Raw genomic sequence first — 27,466 nt, forward strand, 5'->3', positions numbered from 1 at the left:
GAGCTCCTTTCTTCAACTCGCTTTCTTGTGAGCTGGCCGCAACACCACAGGATTGCTTCGGACCCTAGTTTGGTTCCGGCACGGCATGCTGAGCCTTTAGTTAATTCCTCTTCCTGGTGGGAAATGAGAGTTAAATTTGCCCGTCCGGACACCTCCACCTAGTGTCTCATTGGTTCTCCCTATTCCTGTTCAATTTCCACAGAAATTGGAAACTGGGCCAAACAGGAGGTTAAAGGCACTGACTCTCCAAGTGGGGAGAGGGTTAGTAAAGCGTCTGGAATGTTGCACCCAAGTACCAGGGGACAAAAACTGAGACACATTTGAACACGTTTCCCGATCACACGGTGGATCATACTCTGGGTTCCACATGCATGTTTTAGCTGAAGGAAGAATCCCTTAAACCTGGAGAGTTGAGACCCATGGAATGGGTACCATGCAATATGACTTCAAAGGGTCTGCATTTGCTCACCGAACCTCACCAATCCTATCACTGTTGCATTTATGCCGCTGTACACACGCTTGATTCTCTTTCAGAGACATATAAATCCATAGGTTTTAAGATTCTTACTAGTCAGGTATATTCTTAGGGGTTTAATATGGGGTGTTGAGTCCACTTCGTTGAGCAAGGAGTAGCTCTTGTCTATTACATATTTGGCTTATGGAACGGTATCTGTGCTAATTTCAATCTCTGGTTTTATGCCGCACCCAACTCACCTTTCCACTTAAGCAAGCATAAGTTGATTTTCTACATTTGACACCCTGTTCTGTTTTGTAATTCAGTTCCTGTGTAGCCAAGTTTACATTCCGTGTAGTAGTGATATCTTATGATGTTTCTCTTTCTGTGTGAATTATTTCACTTAGAATCATCGTACCTGAATCCACTCATTATGCTGCTACGGGCCTGATGACATAGATTTCATTGCTGAGTGATATTGCATTGTACGTAAGTACCACAACTTCTTTATCCATTTTTCGCTTTCTGTGATATTGAACTTGTACGGTAAACGAGGTTCTTGTAAACAGAGCCGTCCCAAACTTTGGGGTGGCTGTGTCTTTTTGATTTTAATTTCCCTAAGCTATAGGACCATAAGTGGAAGTGCCCTAGGCTCTGTTGCTTTGTTTTTTGGATGTTTCAGGAAACACCATACACTTCTCCAGAGTGGCTGCTGGCAATTTACATCCCGCCCATCAGCATAACAAGGCTCCCAGTTCTCCATGGGCTGTCCTGCCTTTCTGGATTTTACACTTTTTTCAGATGACCCTTTTGACCGGGGGGCAGTGAGACTTCATTGTAATGCAGATTTCCTTTGCAAGCTTGCTTGGTTGGCCAAAAAGTGCTTATGCGTTTTTTCCTGAATATATTCAGGAAAGAACGCATACGCCCTTTTTGGCCAAGTGCATCATTTTCGACGTTCTGCCTCTTTTCCTATGCTTTACATGCAATTCCAGTCTATCTCCTGCAATCGGTTTCCTATAATTCTGCCCCGCTTTCAAGTCCTCTTGGCAGCCTTACTTCAATATATTTTTGGAAGATAGCTGTCATTTATAACTCTGCAGGTTTGTGAATTACAGTGCCCCTGAGCTCCTTTCTTCAACTCGCTTTCTTGTGAGCTGGCCGCAACACTGCAGGATTGCTTCAGGCCCTAGTGTGGTTCTGGCATGGCACGCTGAGCCTTTGGTTAATTCCTTTTCCTGGTGGGAACTGAGAGTTAAATTATCCCGTCCAGACACCTCCACCTAGTGTCTCATTGGTTCTCCCTATTCCTGTTCAATTTCCACAGAAATTGGAAACTGGGCCAAACAGGAGGTTAAATGCACTGACTCTCCTAGTGGGGAGAGTGTTAGTAAAGCGTCTGGAATGTTGCACCCAAGTACCAGGGGACAAAAACTGAGACACATTTGAACACGTTTCCCGATCACACGGTGGATCATACTCTGGGTTCCACATGCATGTTTTAGCTGAAGGAAGAATCCCTTAAACCTGGAGAGTTGAGACCCATGGAATGGGTACCATGCAATATGACTTCAAAGGGTCTGCATTTGCTCACCGAACCTCACCAATCCTATCACTGCTGCGTTTATGCCGCTGTACACACGCTTGATTCTCTTTCAGAGACATATAAATCCATAGGTTTTAAGATTCTTACTAGTCAGGTATATTCTTAGGGGTTTAATATGGGGTGTTGAGTCCACTTCGTTGAACAAGGAGTAGCTCTTGTCTATTACATATTTGGCTTATGGAACGGTATCTGTGCTAATTTCAATCTCTGGTTTTATGCCGCACCCAACTCACCTTTCCACTTAAGCAAGCATAAGTTGATTTTCTACATTTGACACCCTGTTCTGTTTTGTAATTCAGTTCCTGTGTAGCCAAGTTTACATTCCGTGTAGTAGTGATATCTTATGATGTTTCTCTTTCTGTGTGAATTATTTCACTTAGAATCATTGTACCTGAATCCACTCATTATGCTGCTACGGGCCTGATGACATAGATTTCATTGCTGAGTGATATTGCATTGTACGTAAGTACCACAACTTTTATATCCATTTTTCGCTTTCTGTGATATTGAACTTGTACGGTAAACGAGGTTCTTGTAAACAGAGCCGTCCCAAACTTTCGGGTGGCTGTGTCTTTTCGATTTTAATTTCCCTAAGCTATAGGACCATAAGTGGAAGTGCCCTAGGCTCTGTTGCTTTGCTTTTTGGATGTTTCAGGAAACACCATACACTTCTCCAGAGTGGCTGCTGGCAATTTACATCCCGCCCATCACCATAACAAGGCTCCCAGTTCTCCATGGGCTGTCCTGCCTTTCTGGATTTTACACTTTTTTCAGATGACCCTTTTGACCGGGGGGCAGTGAGACTTCATTGTAATGCAGATTTCATTTGCAAGCTTGCTTGGTTGGCCAAAAAGTGTTTATGCGTTTTTTCCTGAATATATTCAGGAAAGAACGCATACGCCCTTTTTGGCCAAGTGCATCATTGTCGACGTTCTGCCTCTTTTCCTATGCTTTACATGCAATTCCAGTCTACCTCCTGCAATCGGTTTCCTATAATTCTGCCCCGCTTTCAAGTCCTCTTGGCAGCCTTACTTCAATATATTTTTGGAAGATAGCTGTCATTTATAACTCTGCAGGTTTGTGAATTACAGTGCCCCTGAGTTCCTTTCTTCAACTCGCTTTCTTGTGAGCTGGCCGCAACACCACAGGATTGCTTCAGGCCCTAGTTTGGTTCCGGCACGGCATGTTGAGCCTTTGGTTAATTCCTCTTCCTGGTGGGAAATGAGAGTTAAATTTGCCCGTCCAGACACCTCCACCTAGTCTCTCATTTGTTCTCCCTCTTCCTGTTCATCTTCCGCAGAAATTGCAAACTGGGCCAAACAGGAGGTTAAAGGCACTGACTCTCCAAGTGGGGAGAGTGTTAGTAAAGCGTCTGGAATGTTGCAGCCGAGTACCAGGGGACGAAACCTGAAACATATTTGAACACGTTTTCCGATCACATGGTGGATCATACTCTTGGTTCCACATGCATGTTTTAGCTGAAGGAAGAATCCCTTAAACATGGGGAGTTGAGACCCATGGAATGGGTACCATGCAATATGACTTCAAAGGGTCTGCATTTGCTCACCGAACCTCACCAATACTATCACTGCTGCGTTTATGCCACTGTACACACGCTTGATTCTCTTTCGGAGACATATAAATTCATAGGTTTTAAGATTCCTACTAGTCAGGTATATTCTTAGGCGTTTAATATGGGGTGTTGAGTCCACTTCATTGAGCAAGGAGTAGCTCTTGTCTATTACATATTTGGCTTATGGGATGGTATCTGTGCTAATTTCAATCTCTGGTTTTATGCAGCACCCCAACTCACCTTTCCCCTTAAGCAAGCATAAGTTGGTTTTCTACATTTGACACCCTGTTCTGTTTTGTAATTCAGTTCCTGTTTAGCCAAGTTTACATTCCGTTTAGTAGTGATATCTTACGATGTTTCTTTTTCTGTGTGACTTATTTCACTTAGAATCATCGTACCTGAATCCACTCATTATGCTGCTACGGGCCTGATGACATAGATTTCATTGCTGAGTGATATTGCATTGTACGTAAGTACCCCAACTTCTTTATCCATTTTTCGCTTTGTGTGATATTGAACTTGTACCGTAAACGAGGTTCTTGTAAACAGAGCCGTCCCAAACTTTGGGGTGGCTGTGTCTTTTTGATTTTAATTTCCCTAAGCTATAGGACCATAAGTGGAAGTGCCCTAGGCTCTGTTGCTTTGTTTTTTGGATGTTTCAGGAAACACCATACACTTCTCCAGAGTGGCTGCTGGCAATTTACATCCCGCCCATCACCATAACAAGGCTCCCAGTTCTCCATGGCCTGTCCTGCCTTTCTGGATTTTACACTTTTTTCAGATGGCCCTTTTGACCGGGGGGCAGTGAGACTTCATTGTAGTGCAGATTTCCTTTGCAAGCTTGCTTAGTTTTATCCTGAATATATTCAGGAAAAAACGCATACGCCCTTTTTGGCCAAGTGCATCATTGTGGACGTTCTGCCTCTTTTCCTATGCTTTACATGCAATTCCAGTCTACCTCCTGAAATCGGTTTCCTGCAATTCTGCCCCGCATTCAAGTCCTCTTGGCGGCCTTACTTCAATATATTTTTGGACGATAGCTGTCATTTATTACTCTACATGTTTGTGAATTACAGTGCCCCTGAGCTCCTTTCTTCAACTCGCTTTCTTGTGAGCTGGCCGCAACACTGCAGGATTGCTTCAGGCCCTAGTGTGGTTCTGGCACGGCTCGCTGAGCCTTTGGTTAATTTCTCTTCCTGGTGGGAACTGAGAGTTAATTTTTCCCGTCCAGACACCTCAAGCTAGTCTCTCATTGGTTCTCCCTATTCCTGTTCATCTTACACAGAAATTGCAAACTGGGCCAAATAGGAGGTTAAAGGCACTGACTCTCCAAGTGGGGAGAGTGTTAGTAAAGCGTCTGGAATGTTGCACCCGAGTACCAGGGGACGAAAAGTGAGACACATTTCAACACATTTCCCGATCACACGGTGGATCATACTCTGGGTTCCACATGCATGTTTTAGCTGAAGGAAGAATCCCTTAAACCTGGAGAGTTGAGACCCATGGAATGGGTACCATGCAATATGACTTCAAAGGGTCTGCATTTGCTCACCGAACCTCACCAATCCTATCACTGCTGCGTTTATGCCGCTGTACACACGCTTGATTCTCTTTCGGAGACATATAAATCCGTAGGTTTTAAGATTATTTCTAGTCAGGTATATTCTTAGGCGTTTAATACGGGGTGTTGAGTCCACTTCGTTGAGCAAGGAGTAGCTCTTGTCTATTACATATTTGGCTTATGGAACGGTATCTGTGCTAATTTCAATCTCTGGTTTTATGCAGCATCCCAACTCACCTTTCCCCTTAAGCAAGCATAAGTTGGTTTTCTACATTTGACACCCTGTTCTGTTTTGTAATTCAGTTCTTGTGTAGCCAAGTTTACATTCCTTGTAGTAGTGATATCTTATGATGTTTCTTTTTCTGTGTGACTTATTTCACTTAGAATCATCGTACCTGAATCCACTCATTATGCTGCTACGGACCTGATGACATAGATTTCATTGCTGAGTGATATTGCATTGTATGTAAGTACCACAACTTCTTTATCCATTTTTCGCTTTGTGTGATATTGAACTTGTACCGTAAACGAGGTTCTTGTAAACAGAGCCGTTCCAAACTTTGGGGTGGGTGTGTCTTTTTGATTTTAATTTTCCTAAGCTATAGGACCATAAGTGGAAGTGCCCTAGGCTTTGTTGCTTTGTTTTTTGGATGTTTCAGGAAACACCATACACTTCTCCAGAGTGGCTGCTGGCAATTTACATCCCGCCCATCACCATAACAAGGCTCCCAGTTCTCCATGTCCTGTCCTGCCTTTCTGGATTTTACACTTTTTTCAGATGGCCCTTTTGACCAGGGGGCAGTGAGACTTCATTGTAGTGCAGATTTCCTTTGCAAGCTTTCTTGGTTGGCCAAAAAGGGCGTATGCGGTTTTACCTCAATATATTCAGGAAAAAATGCATACACACTTTTTGGCCAAGTGCATCGTTGTGGACGTTCTGCCTCTTTTCCTATGCTTTTCATGAAATTCCCGTCTACCTCCTGAAATCGGTTTCCTGCAATTCTGCCCCGCTTTCAAGTCCTATTGGCGGCCTTACTTCAATATATTTTTGGACGATAGCTGTCATTTATTACTCTGCAGGTTTGTGAATTACAGTGCCCCTGAGCTCCTTTCTTCAACTCGCTTTCTTGTGAGCTGGCCGCAACACTGCAGGATTGCTTCAGGCCCTAGTGTCTTTCTGGCACGGCACGCTGAGCCTTTGGTTAATTCCTCTTCCTGGTGGGAACTGAGAGTTAAATTTTCCCGTCCAGACACCTCCAGCTAGTCTCTCATTGGTTCTCCCTATTCCTGTTCATCTTACGCACAAATTCCAACTGGGCCAAATAGGAGGTTAAAGGCACTGACTCTCCAAGTGGTGAGAGTGTTAGTAAAGCGTCTGGAATGTTGCACCCGAGTACCAGGGGACGAAAACTGAGACACATTTGAACACATTTCCCGATCACACGGTGGATTATACTCTGGGTTCCACATGCATGTTTTAGCTGAAGGAAGAATCCCTTAAACCTGGAGAGTTGAGACCCATGGAATGGGTACCATGCAATATGACTTCAAAGGGTCTGCATTTGCTCACCGAACCTCACCAATCCTATCACTGCTGCGTTTATGCCGCTGTACACATGCTTGATTCTCTTTCGGAGACATATAAATCCATATGTTTTAAGATTCTTACTAGTCAAGTATATTCTTAGGGGTTTAATTTGGGGTGTTGAGTCCACTTCGTTGAGCAAGGAGTAGCTCTTGTCTATTACATATTTGGCTTATGGAACGGTATCTGTGCTAATTTCAATCTCTGGTTTTATGCCGCACCCAACTCACCTTTCCACTTAAGAAAGCATAAGTTGATTTTCTACATTTGACACCCTGTTCTGCTTTGTAATTCAGTTCTTGTGTAGCCAAGTTTACATTCCGTGTATTAGTGATATCTTATGATGTTTCTTTTTCTGTGTGACTTATTTCACTTAGAATCATCGTACCTAAATCCACTCATTATGCTGCTACGGGCCTGATGACATAGATTTCATTGCTGAGTGATATTGCATTGTACGTAAGTACCACAACTTCTTTATCCATTTTTCGCTTTCTGTGATATTGAACTTGTACGGTAAACGAGGTTCTTGTAAACAGAGCCGTCCCAAACTTTGGGGTGGCTGTGTCTTTTTGATTTTAATTTCCCTAAGCTATAGGACCATAAGAGGAAGTGCCCTAGGCTCTGTTGCTTTGTTTTTTGGATGTTTCAGGAAACACCATACACTTCTCCAGAGTGGCTGCTGGCAATTTACATCCCGCCCATCAGCATAACAAGGCTCCCAGTTCTCCATGGGCTGTCCTGCCTTTCTGGATTTTACACTTTTTTCAGATGACCCTTTTGACCGGGGGGCAGTGAGACTTCATTGTAGTGCAGATTTCCTTTGCAAGCTTGCTTGGTTGGCCAAAAAGGGCGTATGCGTTTTTTCCTGAATATATTCAGGAAAAAACGCATACGCCCTTTGTGGCCAAGTGCATCATTGTGGACGTTCTGCCTCTTTTCCTCTGCTTTACATGCAATTCCAGTCTACCTCCTGAAATCGGTTTCCTGCAATTCTGACCCGCTTTCAACTCCTCTTGGCAGCCTTACTTCAATATATTTTTGGAAGATAGCTGTCATTTATAACTCTGCAGGTTTGTGAATTACAGTGCCCCTGAGCTCGTTTCTTCAACTCGCTTTCTTGTGAGCTGGCCGCAACACTGCAGGATCGCTTCTGGCCCTAGTGTGGTTCCGGCATGGCACGCTGAGCCTTTGGTTAATTCCTCTTCCTGGTGGGAACTGAGAGTTAAATTTGCCCGTCTGGACACCTCCAACTAGTCTCTCATTGGTTCTTCCTATTCCTGTTCATTTTCCACAGAAATTGCAAACTGGGCCAAACAGGAGGTTAAAGGCACTGACTCTCCAAGTGGGGAGAGTGTTAGTAAAGCGTCTGGAATGTTGCACCCGAGTACCAGGGGACCAAAACTGAGACACATTTGAACACGTTTCCTGATCACACGGTGGATCATACTCTGGGTTCCACATGCATGTTTTAGCTGAAGGAAGAATCCCTTAAACATGGAGAGTTGAGACCCATGGAATGGGTACCATGCAATATGACTTCAAAGGGTCTGCATTTGCTCACCGAACCTCACCAATCCTATCACTGCTGCGTTTATGCCGCTGTACACACGCTTGATTCTCTTTCGGAGACATATAAATCCATAGGTTTTAAGATTCTTACTAGTCAGGTATATTGTTAGGCGTTTAATATGGGGTGTTGAGTCCACTTCGTTGAGCAAGGAGTACCTCTTGTCTATTACATATTTGGTTTATGGAATGGTATCTGTGCTATTTTCAATCTGTGGTTTTATGCCGCACCCCAACTCACCTTTCCCCTTAAGCAAGCATAAGTTGGTTTTCTACATTTGACACCCTGTTCTGTTTTGTAATTCAGTTCTTGTGTAGCCAAGTTTACTTTCCGTGTAGTAGTGATATCTTATGATGTTTCTTTTTCTGTGTGACTTATTTCACTTAGAATCATCGTACCTGAATCCACTCATTATGCTGCTACGGGCCTGATGACATAGATTTCATTGCTGAGTGATATTGCATTGTACGTAAGTACCACAACTTCTTTATCCATTTTTCACTTTCTGTGATATTTAACTTGTACCGTAAACGAGGTTTTTGTAAACAGAGCCATCCCAAACATTCGGGTGGCTGTGTGTTTTTGATTTTAATTTCCCTAAGCAATAGGACAATAAGTGGAAGTGCCCTAGGCTCTGTTGCTTTGTTTTTTGGATGTTTCAGGAAACACCATACACTTCTCCAGAGTGGCTGCTGGCAATTTACATCCCGCCCATCAGCATAACAAGACTCCCAGTTCTCCATGGCCTGTCCTGCCTTTCTGGATTTTACACTTTTTTCAGATGGCCCTTTTGACCGGGGGGCAGTGAGACTTCATTGTAGTGCAGATTTCCTTTGCAAGCTTGCTTGGTTGGCCAAAAAGGGCGTATGCGTCTTTTCCTGAATATATTCAGGAAAAAACGCATATGCCCTTTTTGGCCAAGTGCATAATTGTGGACGTTCTGCCTCTTTTCCTATGCTTTACATGCAATTCCAGTCTACCTTCTGAAATCGGTTTCCTGCAATTCTGCCCCGCTTTCAACTCCTCTTGGCTGCCTTACTTCAATATATTTTTAGAAGTTACCTGTCATTTATAACTCTGCAGGTTTGTGAATTACAGTGCCCCTGAGCTCCTTTCTTCAACTCGCTTTCTTGTGAGCTGGCCGCAACACCACAGGATTGCTTCGGACCCTAGTTTGGTTCCGGCACGGCATGCTGAGCCTTTAGTTAATTCCTCTTCCTGGTGGGAAATGAGAGTTAAATTTGCCCGTCCGGACACCTCCACCTAGTGTCTCATTGGTTCTCCCTATTCCTGTTCAATTTCCACAGAAATTGGAAACTGGGCCAAACAGGAGGTTAAAGGCACTGACTCTCCAAGTGGGGAGAGTGTTAGTAAAGCGTCTGGAATGTTGCACCCAAGTACCAGGGGACAAAAACTGAGACACATTTGAACACGTTTCCTGATCACACGGTGGATCATACTCTGGGTTCCACATGCATGTTTTAGCTGAAGGAAGAATCCCTTAAACCTGGAGAGTTGAGACCCATGGAATGGGTACCATGCAATATGACTTCAAAGGGTCTGCATTTGCTCACCGAACCTCACCAATCCTATCACTGCTGCATTTATGCCACTGTACACACGCTTGATTCTCTTTCAGAGACATATAAATCCATAGGTTTTAAGATTCTTACTAGTCAGGTATATTCTTAGGGGTTTAATATGGGGTGTTGAGTCCACTTCGTTGAGCAAGGAGTAGCTCTTGTCTATTACATATTTGGCTTATGGAACGGTATCTGTGCTAATTTCAATCTCTGGTTTTATGCCGCACCCAACTCACCTTTCCACTTAAGCAAGCATAAGTTGATTTTCTACATTTGACACCCTGTTCTGTTTTGTAATTCAGTTCCTGTGTAGCCAAGTTTACATTCCGTGTAGTAGTGATATCTTATGATGTTTCTCTTTCTGTGTGAATTATTTCACTTAGAATCATCGTACCTGAATCCACTCATTATGCTGCTACGGGCCTGATGACATAGATTTCATTGCTGAGTGATATTGCATTGTACGTAAGTACCACAACTTCTATATCCATTTTTCGCTTTCTGTGATATTGAACTTGTACGGTAAACGAGGTTCTTGTAAACAGAGCCGTCCCAAACTTTGGGGTGGCTGTGTCTTTTTGATTTTAATTTCCCTAAGCTATAGGACCATAAGTGGAAGTGCCCTAGGCTCTGTTGCTTTGCTTTTTGGATGTTTCAGGAAACACCATACACTTCTCCAGAGTGGCTGCTGGCAATTTACATCCCGCCCATCAGCATAACAAGGCTCCCAGTTCTCCATGGGCTGTCCTGCCTTTCTGGATTTTACACTTTTTTCAGATGACCCTTTTGACCGGGGGGCAGTGAGACTTCATTGTAATGCAGATTTCATTTGCAAGCTTGCTTGGTTGGCCAAAAAGTGTTTATGCGTTTTTTCCTGAATATATTCAGGAAAGAACGCATACGCCCTTTTTGGCCAAGTGCATCATTGTCGACGTTCTGCCTCTTTTCCTATGCTTTACATGCAATTCCAGTCTACCTCCTGCAATCGGTTTCCTATAATTCTGCCCCGCTTTCAAGTCCTCTTGGCAGCCTTACTTCAATATATTTTTGGAAGATAGCTGTCATTTATAACTCTGCAGGTTTGTGAATTACAGTGCCCCTGAGTTCCTTTCTTCAACTCGCTTTCTTGTGAGCTGGCCGCAACACCGCAGGATTGCTTCAGGCCCTTGTTTGGTTCCGGCACGGCATGTTGAGCCTTTGGTTAATTCCTCTTCCTGGTGGGAAATGAGAGTTAAATTTGCCCGTCCAGACACCTCCACCTAGTCGCTCATTTGTTCTCCCTCTTCCTGTTCATCTTCCGCAGAAATTGCAAACTGGGCCAAACAGGAGGTTAAAGGCACTGACTCTCCAAGTGGGGAGAGTGTTAGTAAAGCGTCTGGAATGTTGCAGCCGAGTACCAGGGGACGAAACCTGAGACATATTTGAACACGTTTTCCGATCACATGGTGGATCATACTCTTGGTTCCACATGCATGTTTTAGCTGAAGGAAGAATCCCTTAAACATGGGGAGTTGAGACCCATGGAATGGGTACCATGCAATATGACTTCAAAGGGTCTGCATTTGCTCACCGAACCTCACCAATACTATCACTGCTGCGTTTATGCCACTGTACACACGCTTGATTCTCTTTCGGAGACATATAAATTCATAGGTTTTAAGATTCCTACTAGTCAGGTATATTCTTAGGCGTTTAATATGGGGTGTTGAGTCCACTTCATTGAGCAAGGAGTAGCTCTTGTCTATTACATATTTGGCTTATGGAATGGTATCTGTGCTAATTTCAATCTCTGGTTTTATGAAGCACCCCAACTCACCTTTCCCCTTAAGCAAGCATAAGTTGGTTTTCTACATTTGACACCCTGTTCTGTTTTGTAATTCAGTTCCTGTTTAGCCAAGTTTACATTCCGTTTAGTAGTGATATCTTACGATGTTTCTTTTTCTGTGTGACTTATTTCACTTAGAATCATCGTACCTGAATCCACTCATTATGCTGCTACGGGCCTGATGACATAGATTTCATTGCTGAGTGATATTGCATTGTACGTAAGTACCCCAACTTCTTTATCCATTTTTCGCTTTGTGTGATATTGAACTTGTACCGTAAACGAGGTTCTTGTAAACAGAGCCGTCCCAAACTTTGGGGTGGCTGTGTCTTTTTGATTTTAATTTCCCTAAGCTATAGGACCATAAGTGGAAGTGCCCTAGGCTCTGTTGCTTTGTTTTTTGGATGTTTCAGGAAACAACATACACTTCTCCAGAGTGGCTGCTGGCAATTTACATCCCGCCCATCACCATAACAAGGCTCCAAGTTCTCCATGGCCTGTCCTGCCTTTCTGGATTTTACACTTTTTTCAGATGGCCCTTTTGACTGGGGGGCAGTGAGACTTCATTGTAGTGCAGATTTCCTTTGCAAGCTTGCTTGGTTGGCCAAAAAGGACGTATGCAGTTTTTCCTCAATATATTCAGGAAAAAACCCATATGCCCTTTTTGGCCAAGTGCATCGTTGTGGACGTTCTGCCTCTTTTCCTATGCTTTTCATGCAATTCCCATCTACCTCCTGAAATCGGTTTCCTGCAATTCTGCCCCGCTTTCTAGTCCTCTTGGCGGCCTTACTTCAATATATATTTGGACGATAGCTGTCATTTATTACTCTACAGGTTTGTGAATTACAGTGCCCCTGAGCTCCTTTCTTCAACTCGCTTTCTTGTGAGCTGGCCGCAACACTGCAGGATTGCTTCAGGCCCTAGTGTGGTTCTGGCATGGCACGCTGAGCCTTTGGTTAATTCCTCTTCCTGGTGGGAACTGAGAGTTAAATTATCCCGTCCAGACACCTCCAGCTAGTCTCTCATTGGTTCTCCCTATTCCTGTTCATCTTACACAGAAATTCCAACTGGGCCAAATAGGAGGTTAAAGGCACTGACTCTCCAAGTGGGGAGAGTGTTAGTAAAGCGTCTGGAATGTTGCACCCGAGTACCAGGCGACGAAAAGTGAGACACATTTCAACACATTTAGCGATCACACAGTGGATCATACTCTGGGTTCCACATGCATGTTTTACCTGAAGGAAGAATCCCTTAAACCTGGAGAGTTGAGACCCATGGAATGGGTACCATGCAATATGACTTCAAAGGGTCTGCATTTGCTCACCGAACCTCACCAATCCTATCACTGCTGCGTTTATGCCGCTGTACACACGCTTGATTCTCTTTCGGAGACATATAAATCCGTAGGTTTTAAGATTGTTTCTAGTCCGGTATATTCTTAGGCGTTTAATATGGGGTGTTGAGTCCACTTCGCTGAGCAAGGAGTAGCTCTTTTCTATTACATATTTGGCTTATGGAACGGTATCTGTGCTAATTTCAATCTCCGGTTTTATGCAGCACCCCAACTCACCTTTCCCCTTAAGCAAGCATAAGTTCGTTTTCTCCATTTGACACCCTGTTCTGTTTTGTAATTCAGTTCTTGTGTAGCCAAGTTTACATTCCGTGTAGTAGTGATATCTTATGATGTTTCTTTTTCTGTGTGACTTATTTCACTTAGAATCATCGTACCTGAATCCACTCATTATGCTGCTACGGGCCTGATGACATAGATTTCATTGGTGAGTGATATTGCATTGTACGTAAGTACCACAACTTCTTTATCCATTTTTCGCTTTGTGTGGTATTGAACTTGTACCGTAAACGAGGTTCTTGTAAACAGAGCCGTCCCAAACTTTGGAGTGGGTGTGTCTTTTTGATTTTAATTTTCCTAAGCTATAGGACCATAAGTGGAAGTGCCCTTGGCTTTGTTGCTTTGTTTTTTGGAGGTTTCAGGAAACACCATACACTTCTCCAGAGTGGGTGCTGGCAATTTACATCCCGCCCATCAGCATAACAAGGCTCCCAGTTCTCCATGGCCTGTCCTGCCTTTCTGGATTTTACACTTTTTTCAGATAGCCCTTTTGACCAGGGGGCAGTGAGACTTCATTGTAGTGCAGATTTCCTTTGCAAGCTTGCTTAGTTTTATCCTGAATATATTCAGGAAAAAACGCATACGCCCTTTTTGGCCAAGTGCATCATTGTGGACGTTCTGCCTCTTTTCCTATGCTTTACATGCAATTCCAGTCTACCTCCTGAAATCGGTTTCCTGCAATTCTGCCCCGCATTCAAGTCCTCTAGGCGGCCTTACTTCAATATATTTTTGGACGATAGCTGTCATTTATTACTCTGCATGTTTGTGAATTACAGTGCCCCTGAGCTCCTTTCTTCAACTCGCTTTCTTGTGAGCTGGCCGCAACACTGCAGGATTGCTTCAGGCCCTAGTGTGGTTCTGGCACGGCTCGCTGAGCCTTTGGTTAATTTCTCTTCCTGGTGGGAACTGAGAGTTAAATTTTCCCGTCCAGACACCTCAAGCTAGTCTCTCATTGGTTCTCCCTATTCCTGTTCATCTTACACAGAAATTGCAAACTGGGCCAAATAGGAGGTTAAAGGCACTGACTCTCCAAGTGGGGAGAGTGTTAGTAAAGCGTCTGGAATGTTGCACCCGAGTACCAGGGGACGAAAAGTGAGACACATTTCAACACATTTAGCGATCACACGGTGGATCATACTCTGGGTTCCACATGCATGTTTTAGCTGAAGGAAGAATCCCTTAAACCTGGAGAGTTGAGACCCATGGAATGGGTACCATGCAATATGACTTCAAAGGGTCTGCATTTGCTCACCGAACCTCACCAATCCTATCACTGCTGCGTTTATGCCGCTGTACACACGCTTGATTCTCTTTCGGAGACATATAAATCCGTAGGTTTTAAGATTATTTCTAGTCAGGTATATTCTTAGGCGTTTAATACGGGGTGTTGAGTCCACTTCGTTGAGCAAGGAGTAGCTCTTGTCTATTACATATTTGGCTTATGGAACGGTATCTGTGCTAATTTCAATCTCTGGTTTTATGCAGCATCCCAACTCACCTTTCCCCTTAAGCAAGCATAAGTTGGTTTTCTACATTTGACACCCTGTTCTGTTTTGTAATTCAGTTCTTGTGTAGCCAAGTTTACATTCCTTGTAGTAGTGATATCTTATGATGTTTCTTTTTCTGTGTGACTTATTTCACTTAGAATCATCGTACCTGAATCCACTCATTATGCTGCTACGGACCTGATGACATAGATTTCATTGCTGAGTGATATTGCATTGTATGTAAGTACCACAACTTCTTTATCCATTTTTCGCTTTGTGTGATATTGAACTTGTACCGTAAACGAGGTTCTTGTAAACAGAGCCGTTCCAAACTTTGGGGTGGGTGTGTCTTTTTGATTTTAATTTTCCTAAGCTATAGGACCATAAGTGGAAGTGCCCTTGGCTTTGTTGCTTTGTTTTTTGGATGTTTCAGGAAACACCATACACTTCTCCAGAGTGGCTGCTGGCAATTTACATCCCGCCCATCACCATAACAAGGCTCCCAGTTCTCCATGTCCTGTCCTGCCTTTCTGGATTTTACACTTTTTTCAGATGGCCCTTTTGACCAGGGGGCAGTGAGACTTCATTGTAGTGCAGATTTCCTTTGCAAGCTTTCTTGATTGGCCAAAAAGGGCGTATGCGGTTTTACCTCAATATATTCAGGAAAAAATGCATACACACTTTTTGGCCAAGTGCATCGTTGTGGACGTTCTGCCTCTTTTCCTATGCTTTTCATGAAATTCCCGTCTACCTCCTGAAATCGGTTTCCTGCAATTCTGCCCCGCTTTCAAGTCCTATTGGCGGCCTTACTTCAATATATTTTTGGACGATAGCTGTCATTTATTACTCTGCAGGTTTGTGAATTACAGTGCCCCTGAGCTCCTTTCTTCAACTCGCTTTCTTGTGAGCTGGCCGCAACACTGCAGGATTGCTTCAGGCCCTAGTGTCGTTCTGGCACGGCACGCTGAGCCTTTGGTTAATTCCTCTTCCTGGTGGGAACTGAGAGTTAAATTTTCCCGTCCAGACACCTCCAGCTAGTCTCTCATTGGTTCTCCCTATTCCTGTTCATCTTACGCACAAATTCCAACTGGGCCAAATAGGAGGTTAAAGGCACTGACTCTCCAAGTGGTGAGAGTGTTAGTAAAGCGTCTGGAATGTTGCACCCGAGTACCAGGGGACGAAAACTGAGACACATTTGAACACATTTCCCGATCACACGGTGGATTATACTCTGGGTTCCACATGCATGTTTTAGCTGAAGGAAGAATCCCTTAAACCTGGAGAGTTGAGACCCATGGAATGGGTACCATGCAATATGACTTCAAAGGGTCTGCATTTGCTCACCGAACCTCACCAATCCTATCACTGCTGCGTTTATGCCGCTGTACACATGCTTGATTCTCTTTCGGAGACATATAAATCCATATGTTTTAAGATTCTTACTAGTCAAGTATATTCTTAGGGGTTTAATTTGGGGTGTTGAGTCCACTTCGTTGAGCAAGGAGTAGCTCTTGTCTATTACATATTTGGCTTATGGAACGGTATCTGTGCTAATTTCAATCTCTGGTTTTATGCCGCACCCAACTCACCTTTCCACTTAAGAAAGCATAAGTTGATTTTCTACATTTGACACCCTGTTCTGCTTTGTAATTCAGTTCTTGTGTAGCCAAGTTTACATTCCGTGTATTAGTGATATCTTATGATGTTTCTTTTTCTGTGTGACTTATTTCACTTAGAATCATCGTACCTAAATCCACTCATTATGCTGCTACGGGCCTGATGACATAGATTTCATTGCTGAGTGATATTGCATTGTACGTAAGTACCACAACTTCTTTATCCATTTTTCGCTTTCTGTGATATTGAACTTGTACGGTAAACGAGGTTCTTGTAAACAGAGCCGTCCCAAACTTTGGGGTGGCTGTGTCTTTTTGATTTTAATTTCCCTAAGCTATAGGACCATAAGAGGAAGTGCCCTAGGCTCTGTTGCTTTGTTTTTTGGATGTTTCAGGAAACACCATACACTTCTCCAGAGTGGCTGCTGGCAATTTACATCCCGCCCATCAGCATAACAAGGCTCCCAGTTCTCCATGGGCTGTCCTGCCTTTCTGGATTTTACACTTTTTTCAGATGACCCTTTTGACCGGGGGGCAGTGAGACTTCATTGTAGTGCAGATTTCCTTTGCAAGCTTGCTTGGTTGGCCAAAATGGGCGTATGCGTTTTTTCCTGAATATATTCAGGAAAAAACGCATACGCCCTTTGTGGCCAAGTGCATCATTGTGGACGTTCTGCCTCTTTTCCTATGCTTTACATGCAATTCCAGTCTACCTCCTGAAATCGGTTTCCTGCAATTCTGACCCGCTTTCAACTCCTCTTGGCAGCCTTACTTCAATATATTTTTGGAAGATAGCTGTCATTTATAACTCTGCAGGTTTGTGAATTACAGTGCCCCTGAGCTCGTTTCTTCAACTCGCTTTCTTGTGAGCTGGCCGCAACACTGCAGGATCGCTTCTGGCCCTAGTGTGGTTCCGGCATGGCACGCTGAGCCTTTGGTTAATTCCTCTTCCTGGTGGGAACTGAGAGTTAAATTTGCCCGTCTGGACACCTCCAACTAGTCTCTCATTGGTTCTTCCTATTCCTGTTCATTTTCCACAGAAATTGCAAACTGGGCCAAACAGGAGGTTAAAGGCACTGACTCTCCAAGTGGGGAGAGTGTTAGTAAAGCGTCTGGAATGTTGCACCCGAGTACCAGGGGACCAAAACTGAGACACATTTGAACACGTTTCCTGATCACACGGTGGATCATACTCTGGGTTCCACATGCATGTTTTAGCTGAAGGAAGAATCCCTTAAACATGGAGAGTTGAGACCCATGGAATGGGTACCATGCAATATGACTTCAAAGGGTCTGCATTTGCTCACCGAACCTCACCAATCCTATCACTGCTGCGTTTATGCCGCTGTACACACGCTTGATTCTCTTTCGGAGACATATAAATCCATAGGTTTTAAGATTCTTACTAGTCAGGTATATTGTTAGGCGTTTAATATGGGGTGTTGAGTCCACTTCGTTGAGCAAGGAGTACCTCTTGTCTATTACATATTTGGTTTATGGAATGGTATCTGTGCTATTTTCAATCTGTGGTTTTATGCCGCACCCCAACTCACCTTTCCCCTTAAGCAAGCATAAGTTGGTTTTCTACATTTGACACCCTGTTCTGTTTTGTAATTCAGTTCTTGTGTAGCCAAGTTTACTTTCCGTGTAGTAGTGATATCTTATGATGTTTCTTTTTCTGTGTGACTTATTTCACTTAGAATCATCGTACCTGAATCCACTCATTATGCTGCTACGGGCCTGATGACATAGATTTCATTGCTGAGTGATATTGCATTGTACGTAAGTACCACAACTTCTTTATCCATTTTTCACTTTCTGTGATATTTAACTTGTACCGTAAACGAGGTTTTTGTAAACAGAGCCATCCCAAACATTCGGGTGGCTGAGTCTTTTTGATTTTAATTTCCCTAAGCAATAGGACAATAAGTGGAAGTGCCCTAGGCTCTGTTGCTTTGTTTTTTGGATGTTTCAGGAAACACCATACACTTCTCCAGAGTGGCTGCTGGCAATTTACATCCCGCCCATCAGCATAACAAGACTCCCAGTTCTCCATGGCCTGTCCTGCCTTTCTGGATTTTACACTTTTTTCAGATGGCCCTTTTGACCGGGGGGCAGTGAGACTTCATTGTAGTGCAGATTTCCTTTGCAAGCTTGCTTGGTTGGCCAAAAAGGGCGTATGCGTCTTTTCCTGAATATATTCAGGAAAAAACGCATATGCCCTTTTTGGCCAAGTGCATAATTGTGGACGTTCTGCCTCTTTTCCTATGCTTTACATGCAATTCCAGTCTACCTTCTGAAATCGGTTTCCTGCAATTCTGCCCCGCTTTCAACTCCTCTTGGCTGCCTTACTTCAATATATTTTTAGAAGTTACCTGTCATTTATAACTCTGCAGGTTTGTGAATTACAGTGCCCCTGAGCTCCTTTCTTCAACTCGCTTTCTTGTGAGCTGGCCGCAACACCACAGGATTGCTTCGGACCCTAGTTTGGTTCCGGCACGGCATGCTGAGCCTTTAGTTAATTCCTCTTCCTGGTGGGAAATGAGAGTTAAATTTGCCCGTCCGGACACCTCCACCTAGTGTCTCATTGGTTCTCCCTATTCCTGTTCAATTTCCACAGAAATTGGAAACTGGGCCAAACAGGAGGTTAAAGGCACTGACTCTCCAAGTGGGGAGAGTGTTAGTAAAGCGTCTGGAATGTTGCACCCAAGTACCAGGGGACAAAAACTGAGACACATTTGAACACGTTTCCTGATCACACGGTGGATCATACTCTGGGTTCCACATGCATGTTTTAGCTGAAGGAAGAATCCCTTAAACCTGGAGAGTTGAGACCCATGGAATGGGTACCATGCAATATGACTTCAAAGGGTCTGCATTTGCTCACCGAACCTCACCAATCCTATCACTGCTGCGTTTATGCCACTGTACACACGCTTGATTCTCTTTCAGAGACATATAAATCCATAGGTTTTAAGATTCTTACTAGTCAGGTATATTCTTAGGGGTTTAATATGGGGTGTTGAGTCCACTTCGTTGAGCAAGGAGTAGCTCTTGTCTATTACATATTTGGCTTATGGAACGGTATCTGTGCTAATTTCAATCTCTGGTTTTATGAAGCACCCCAACTCACCTTTCCCCTTAAGCAAGCATAAGTTGGTTTTCTACATTTGACACCCTGTTCTGTTTTGTAATTCAGTTCCTGTTTAGCCAAGTTTACATTCCGTTTAGTAGTGATATCTTACGATGTTTCTTTTTCTGTGTGACTTATTTCACTTAGAATCATCGTACCTGAATCCACTCATTATGCTGCTACGGGCCTGATGACATAGATTTCATTGCTGAGTGATATTGCATTGTACGTAAGTACCCCAACTTCTTTATCCATTTTTCGCTTTGTGTGATATTGAACTTGTACCGTAAATGAGGTTCTTGTAAACAGAGCCGTCCCAAACTTTGGGGTGGCTGTGTCTTTTTGATTTTAATTTCCCTAAGCTATAGGACCATAAGTGGAAGTGCCCTAGGCTCTGTTGCTTTGTTTTTTGGATGTTTCAGGAAACAACATACACTTCTCCAGAGTGGCTGCTGGCAATTTACATCCCGCCCATCAGCATAACAAGGCTCCCAGTTCTCCATGGGCTGTCCTGCCTTTCTGGATTTTACACTTTTTTCAGATGACCCTTTTGACCGGGGGGCAGTGAGACTTCATTGTAATGCAGATTTCATTTGCAAGCTTGCTTGGTTGGCCAAAAAGTGTTTATGCGTTTTTTCCTGAATATATTCAGGAAAGAACGCATACGCCCTTTTTGGCCAAGTGCATCATTGTCGACGTTCTGCCTCTTTTCCTATGCTTTACATGCAATTCCAGTCTACCTCCTGCAATCGGTTTCCTATAATTCTGCCCCGCTTTCAAGTCCTCTTGGCAGCCTTACTTCAATATATTTTTGGAAGATAGCTGTCATTTATAACTCTGCAGGTTTGTGAATTACAGTGCCCCTGAGCTCCTTTCTTCAACTCGCTTTCTTGTGAGCTGGCCGCAACACCGCAGGATTGCTTCAGGCCCTAGTTTGGTTCCGGCACGGCATGTTGAGCCTTTGGTTAATTCCTCTTCCTGGTGGGAAATGAGAGTTAAATTTGCCCGTCCAGACACCTCCACCTAGTCGCTCATTTGTTCTCCCTCTTCCTGTTCATCTTCCGCAGAAATTGCAAACTGGGCCAAACAGGAGGTTAAAGGCACTGACTCTCCAAGTGGGGAGAGTGTTAGTAAAGCGTCTGGAATGTTGCAGCCGAGTACCAGGGGACGAAACCTGAGACATATTTGAACACGTTTTCCGATCACATGGTGGATCATACTCTTGGTTCCACATGCATGTTTTAGCTGAAGGAAGAATCCCTTAAACATGGGGAGTTGAGACCCATGGAATGGGTACCATGCAATATGACTTCAAAGGGTCTGCATTTGCTCACCGAACCTCACCAATACTATCACTGCTGCGTTTATGCCACTGTACACACGCTTGATTCTCTTTCGGAGACATATAAATTCATAGGTTTTAAGATTCCTACTAGTCAGGTATATTCTTAGGCGTTTAATATGGGGTGTTGAGTCCACTTCATTGAGCAAGGAGTAGCTCTTGTCTATTACATATTTGGCTTATGGAATGGTATCTGTGCTAATTTCAATCTCTGGTTTTATGAAGCACCCCAACTCACCTTTCCCCTTAAGCAAGCATAAGTTGGTTTTCTACATTTGACACCCTGTTCTGTTTTGTAATTCAGTTCCTGTTTAGCCAAGTTTACATTCCGTTTAGTAGTGATATCTTACGATGTTTCTTTTTCTGTGTGACTTATTTCACTTAGAATCATCGTACCTGAATCCACTCATTATGCTGCTACGGGCCTGATGACATAGATTTCATTGCTGAGTGATATTGCATTGTACGTAAGTACCCCAACTTCTTTATCCATTTTTCGCTTTGTGTGATATTGAACTTGTACCGTAAATGAGGTTCTTGTAAACAGAGCCGTCCCAAACTTTGGGGTGGCTGTGTCTTTTTGATTTTAATTTCCCTAAGCTATAGGACCATAAGTGGAAGTGCCCTAGGCTCTGTTGCTTTGTTTTTTGGATGTTTCAGGAAACAACATACACTTCTCCAGAGTGGCTGCTGGCAATTTACATCCCGCCCATCACCATAACAAGGCTCCAAGTTCTCCATGGCCTGTCCTGCCTTTCTGGATTTTACACTTTTTTCAGATGGCCCTTTTGACCGGGGGGCAGTGAGACTTCATTGTAGTGCAGATTTCCTTTGCAAGCTTGCTTGGTTGGCCAAAAAGGACGTATGCAGTTTTTCCTCAATATATTCAGGAAAAAACCCATATGCCCTTTTTGGCCAAGTGCATCGTTGTGGACGTTCTGCCTCTTTTCCTATGCTTTTCATGCAATTCCCATCTACCTCCTGAAATCGGTTTCCTGCAATTCTGCCCCGCTTTCTAGTCCTCTTGGCGGCCTTACTTCAATATATATTTGGACGATAGCTGTCATTTATTACTCTACAGGTTTGTGAATTACAGTGCCCCTGAGCTCCTTTCTTCAACTCGCTTTCTTGTGAGCTGGCCGCAACACTGCAGGATTGCTTCAGGCCCTAGTGTGGTTCTGGCATGGCACGCTGAGCCTTTGGTTAATTCCTCTTCCTGGTGGGAACTGAGAGTTAAATTATCCCGTCCAGACACCTCCAGCTAGTCTCTCATTGGTTCTCCCTATTCCTGTTCATCTTACACAGAAATTCCAACTGGGCCAAATAGGAGGTTAAAGGCACTGACTCTCCAAGTGGGGAGAGTGTTAGTAAAGCGTCTGGAATGTTGCACCCGAGTACCAGGCGACGAAAAGTGAGACACATTTCAACACATTTAGCGATCACACAGTGGATCATACTCTGGGTTCCACATGCATGTTTTACCTGAAGGAAGAATCCCTTAAACCTGGAGAGTTGAGACCCATGGAATGGGTACCATGCAATATGACTTCAAAGGGTCTGCATTTGCTCACCGAACCTCACCAATCCTATCACTGCTGCGTTTATGCCGCTGTACACACGCTTGATTCTCTTTCGGAGACATATAAATCCGTAGGTTTTAAGATTGTTTCTAGTCCGGTATATTCTTAGGCGTTTAATATGGGGTGTTGAGTCCACTTCGCTGAGCAAGGAGTAGCTCTTTTCTATTACATATTTGGCTTATGGAACGGTATCTGTGCTAATTTCAATCTCCGGTTTTATGCAGCACCCCAACTCACCTTTCCCCTTAAGCAAGCATAAGTTCGTTTTCTCCATTTGACACCCTGTTCTGTTTTGTAATTCAGTTCTTGTGTAGCCAAGTTTACATTCCGTGTAGTAGTGATATCTTATCATGTTTCTTTTTCTGTGTGACTTATTTCACTTAGAATCATCGTACCTGAATCCACTCATTATGCTGCTACGGGCCTGATGACATAGATTTCATTGGTGAGTGATATTGCATTGTACGTAAGTACCACAACTTCTTTATCCATTTTTCGCTTTGTGTGGTATTGAACTTGTACCGTAAACGAGGTTCTTGTAAACAGAGCCGTCCCAAACTTTGGAGTGGGTGTGTCTTTTTGATTTTAATTTTCCTAAGCTATAGGACCATAAGTGGAAGTGCCCTTGGCTTTGTTGCTTTGTTTTTTGGAGGTTTCAGGAAACACCATACACTTCTCCAGAGTGGGTGCTGGCAATTTACATCCCGCCCATCAGCATAACAAGGCTCCCAGTTCTCCATGGCCTGTCCTGCCTTTCTGGATTTTACACTTTTTTCAGATAGCCCTTTTGACCAGGGGGCAGTGAGACTTCATTGTAGTGCAGATTTCCTTTGCAAGCTTGCTTAGTTTTATCCTGAATATATTCAGGAAAAAACGCATACGCCCTTTTTGGCCAAGTGCATCATTGTGGACGTTCTGCCTCTTTTCCTATGCTTTACATGCAATTCCAGTCTACCTCCTGAAATCGGTTTCCTGCAATTCTGCCCCGCATTCAAGTCCTCTAGGCGGCCTTACTTCAATATATTTTTGGACGATAGCTGTCATTTATTACTCTGCATGTTTGTGAATTACAGTGCCCCTGAGCTCCTTTCTTCAACTCGCTTTCTTGTGAGCTGGCCGCAACACTGCAGGATTGCTTCAGGCCCTAGTGTGGTTCTGGCACGGCTCGCTGAGCCTTTGGTTAATTTCTCTTCCTGGTGGGAACTGAGAGTTAAATTTTCCCGTCCAGACACCTCAAGCTAGTCTCTCATTGGTTCTCCCTATTCCTGTTCATCTTACACAGAAATTGCAAACTGGGCCAAATAGGAGGTTAAAGGCACTGACTCTCCAAGTGGGGAGAGTGTTAGTAAAGCGTCTGGAATGTTGCACCCGAGTACCAGGGGACTAAAAGTGAGACACATTTCAACACATTTCCCGATCACACAGTGGATCATACTCTGGGTTCCACATGCATGTTTTACCTGAAGGAAGAATCCCTTAAACCTGGAGAGTTGAGACCCATGGAATGGGTACCATGCAATATGACTACAAAGGGTCTGCATTTGCTCACCGAACCTCACCAATCTTATCACTGCTGAATTTATGCCGCTGTACACACGCTTGATTCTCTTTCGGAGACATATAAATCCGTAGGTTTTAAGATTATTTCTAGTCAGGTATATTCTTAGGCGTTTAATACGGGGTGTTGAGTCCACTTCGTTGAGCAAGGAGTAGCTCTTGTCTATTACATATTTGGCTTATGGAACGGTATCTGTGCTAATTTCAATCTCTGGTTTTATGCAGCATCCCAACTCACCTTTCCACTTAAGCAAGCATAAGTTGGTTTTCTACATTTGACACCCTGTTCTGTTTTGTAAATCAGTTCCTGTTTAGCCAAGTTTACATTCCGTTTAGTAGTGATATCTTACGATGTTTCTTTTTCTGTGTGACTTATTTCACTTAGAATCATCGTACCTGAATCCACTCATTATGCTGCTACGGGCCTGATGACATAGATTTCATTGCTGAGTGATATTGCATTGTATGTAAGTACCACAACTTCTTTATCCATTTTTCGCTTTGTGTGATATTGAACTTGTACCGTAAACGAGGTTCTTGTAAACAGAGCCGTCCCAAACTTTGGGGTGGCTGTGTCTTTTTGATTTTAATTTCCCTAAGCTATAGGACCATAAGTGGAAGTGCCCTAGGCTCTGTTGCTTTGTTTTTTGGATGTTTCAGGAAACACCATACACTTCTCCAGAGTGGCTGCTGGCAATTTACATCCCGCCCATCACCATAACAAGGCTCCCAGTTCTCCATGGCCTGTCCTGCCTTTCTGGATTTTACACTTTTTTCAGATGGCCCTTTTGACCGGGGGGCAGTGAGACTTCATTGTAGTGCAGATTTCCTTTGCAAGCTTTCTTGGTTGGCCAAAAAGTGCGTATGCAGTTTTTCCTCAATATATTCAGGAAAAAACCCATATGCCCTTTTTGGCCAAGTGCATCGTTGTGGACGTTCTGCCTCTTTTCCTATGCTTTTCATGCAATTCCCATCTACCTCCTGAAATCGGTTATCTGCAATTCTGCCCCGCTTTCTAGTCCTCTTGGCGGCCTTACTTCAATATATATTTGGACGATAGCTGTCATTTATTACTCTTCCGGTTTGTGAATTACAGTGCCCCTGAGCTCCTTTCTTCAACTCGCTTTCTTGTGAGCTGGCCGCAACACCACAGGATTGCTTCGGACCCTAGTTTGGTTCCGGCACGGCATGCTGAGCCTTTAGTTAATTCCTCTTCCTGGTGGGAAATGAGAGTTAAATTTGCCCGTCCGGACACCTCCACCTAGTGTCTCATTGGTTCTCCCTATTCCTGTTCAATTTCCACAGAAATTGGAAACTGGGCCAAACAGGAGGTTAAAGGCACTGACTCTCCAAGTGGGGAGAGTGTTAGTAAAGCGTCTGGAATGTTGCACCCAAGTACCAGGGGACAAAAACTGAGACACATTTGAACACGTTTCCCGATCACATGGTGGATCATACTCTGGGTTCCACATGCATGTTTTAGCTGAAGGAAGAATCCCTTAAACCTGGAGAGTTGAGACCCATGGAATGGGTACCATGCAATATGACTTCAAAGGGTCTGCATTTGCTCACCGAACCTCACCAATCCTATCACTGCTGCGTTTATGCCGCTGTACACACGCTTGATTCTCTTTCAGAGACATATAAATCCATAGGTTTTAAGATTCTTACTAGTCAGGTATATTCTTAGGGGTTTAATATGGGGTGTTGAGTCCACTTCGTTGAGCAAGGAGTAGCTCCTGTCTAATACATATTTGGCTTATGGAACGGTATCTGTGCTAATTTCAATCTCTGGTTTTATGCCGCACCCAACTCACCTTTCCACTTAAGCAAGCATAAGTTGATTTTCTACATTTGACACCGTGTTCTGTTTTGTAATTCAGTTCCTGTGTAGCCAAGTTTACATTCCGTGTAGTAGTGATATCTTATGATGATTCTCTTTCTGTGTGAATTATTTCACTTAGAATCATCGTACCTGAATCCACTCATTATGCTGCTACGGGCCTGATGACATAGATTTCATTGCTGAGTGATATTGCATTGTACGTAAGTACCACAACTTCTATATCCATTTTTCGCTTTCTGTGATATTGAACTTGTACGGTAAACGAGGTTCTTGTAAACAGAGCCGTCCCAAACTTTGGGGTGGCTGTGTCTTTTTGATTTTAATTTCCCTAAGCTATAGGACCATAAGTGGAAGTGCCCTAGGCTTTGTTGCTTTGTTTTTTGGATGTTTCAGGAAACACCATACACTTCTCCAGAGTGGCTGCTGGCAATTTACATCCCACCCATCAGCATAACAAGGCTCCCAGTTCTCCATGGGCTGTCCTGCTTTTCTGGATTTTACACTTTTTTCAGATGACCCTTTTGACTGGGGGGCAGTGAGACTTCATTGTAATGCAGATTTCCTTTGCAAGATTGCTTGGTTGGCCAAAAAGTGCTTATGCGTTTTTTCCTGAATATATTCAGGAAAGAACGCATACGCCCTTTTTGGCCAAGTGCATCATTGTCGACGTTCTGCCTCTTTTCCTATGCTTTACATGCAATTCCAGTCTACCTCCTGCAATCGGTTTCCTATAATTCTGCCCCGCTTTCAAGTCCTCTTGGCAGCCTTACTTCAATATATTTTTGGAAGATAGCTGTCATTTATAACTCTGCAGGTTTGTGAATTACAGTGCCCCTGAGCTCCTTTCTTCAACTCGCTTTCTTGTGAGCTGGCCGCAACACCGCAGGATTGCTTTGGGCCCTAGTGTGGTTCCGGCATGGCACGCTGAGCCTTTGGTTAATTCCTCTTCCTGGTGGGAAATGAGAGTTAAATTTGCCCGTCCAGACACCTCCACCTAGTCTCTCATTGGTTCTCCCTATTCCTGTTCATTTTCCACAGAAATTGCAAACTGGGCCAAACAGGAGGTTAAAGGCACCGACTCTCCAAGTGGGGAGAGTGTTAGTAAAGCGTCTGGAATGTTGCACCCGAGTACCAGGGGACGAAAACTGAGACACATTTGAACACGTTTTCCGATCACACGGTGGATCATATTCTGGGTTCCACATGCATGTTTTAGCTGAAGGAAGAATCCCTTAAACATGGAGAGTTGAGACCCATGGAATGGGTACAATGCAATATGACTTCAAAGGGTCTGCATTTGCTCACCAAACCTCACCAATCCTATCACTGCTGCGTTTATGCTGCTGTACACACACTTGATTCTCTTTCGGAGACATATAAATCCATAGGTTTTAAGATTCTTACTAGTCAGGTATATTGTTAGGCGTTTAATATGGGGTGTTGAGTCCACTTCGTTGAGCAAGGAGTAGCTCTTGTCTATTACATATTTGGCTTATGGAACGGTATCTGTGCTAATTT

Source organism: Leucopleurus acutus, assembly GCF_964270905.1.
Source record: "Leucopleurus acutus genome assembly, chromosome: 4".
Classification (NCBI taxonomy): domain Eukaryota; kingdom Metazoa; phylum Chordata; class Mammalia; order Artiodactyla; family Delphinidae; genus Leucopleurus; species Leucopleurus acutus.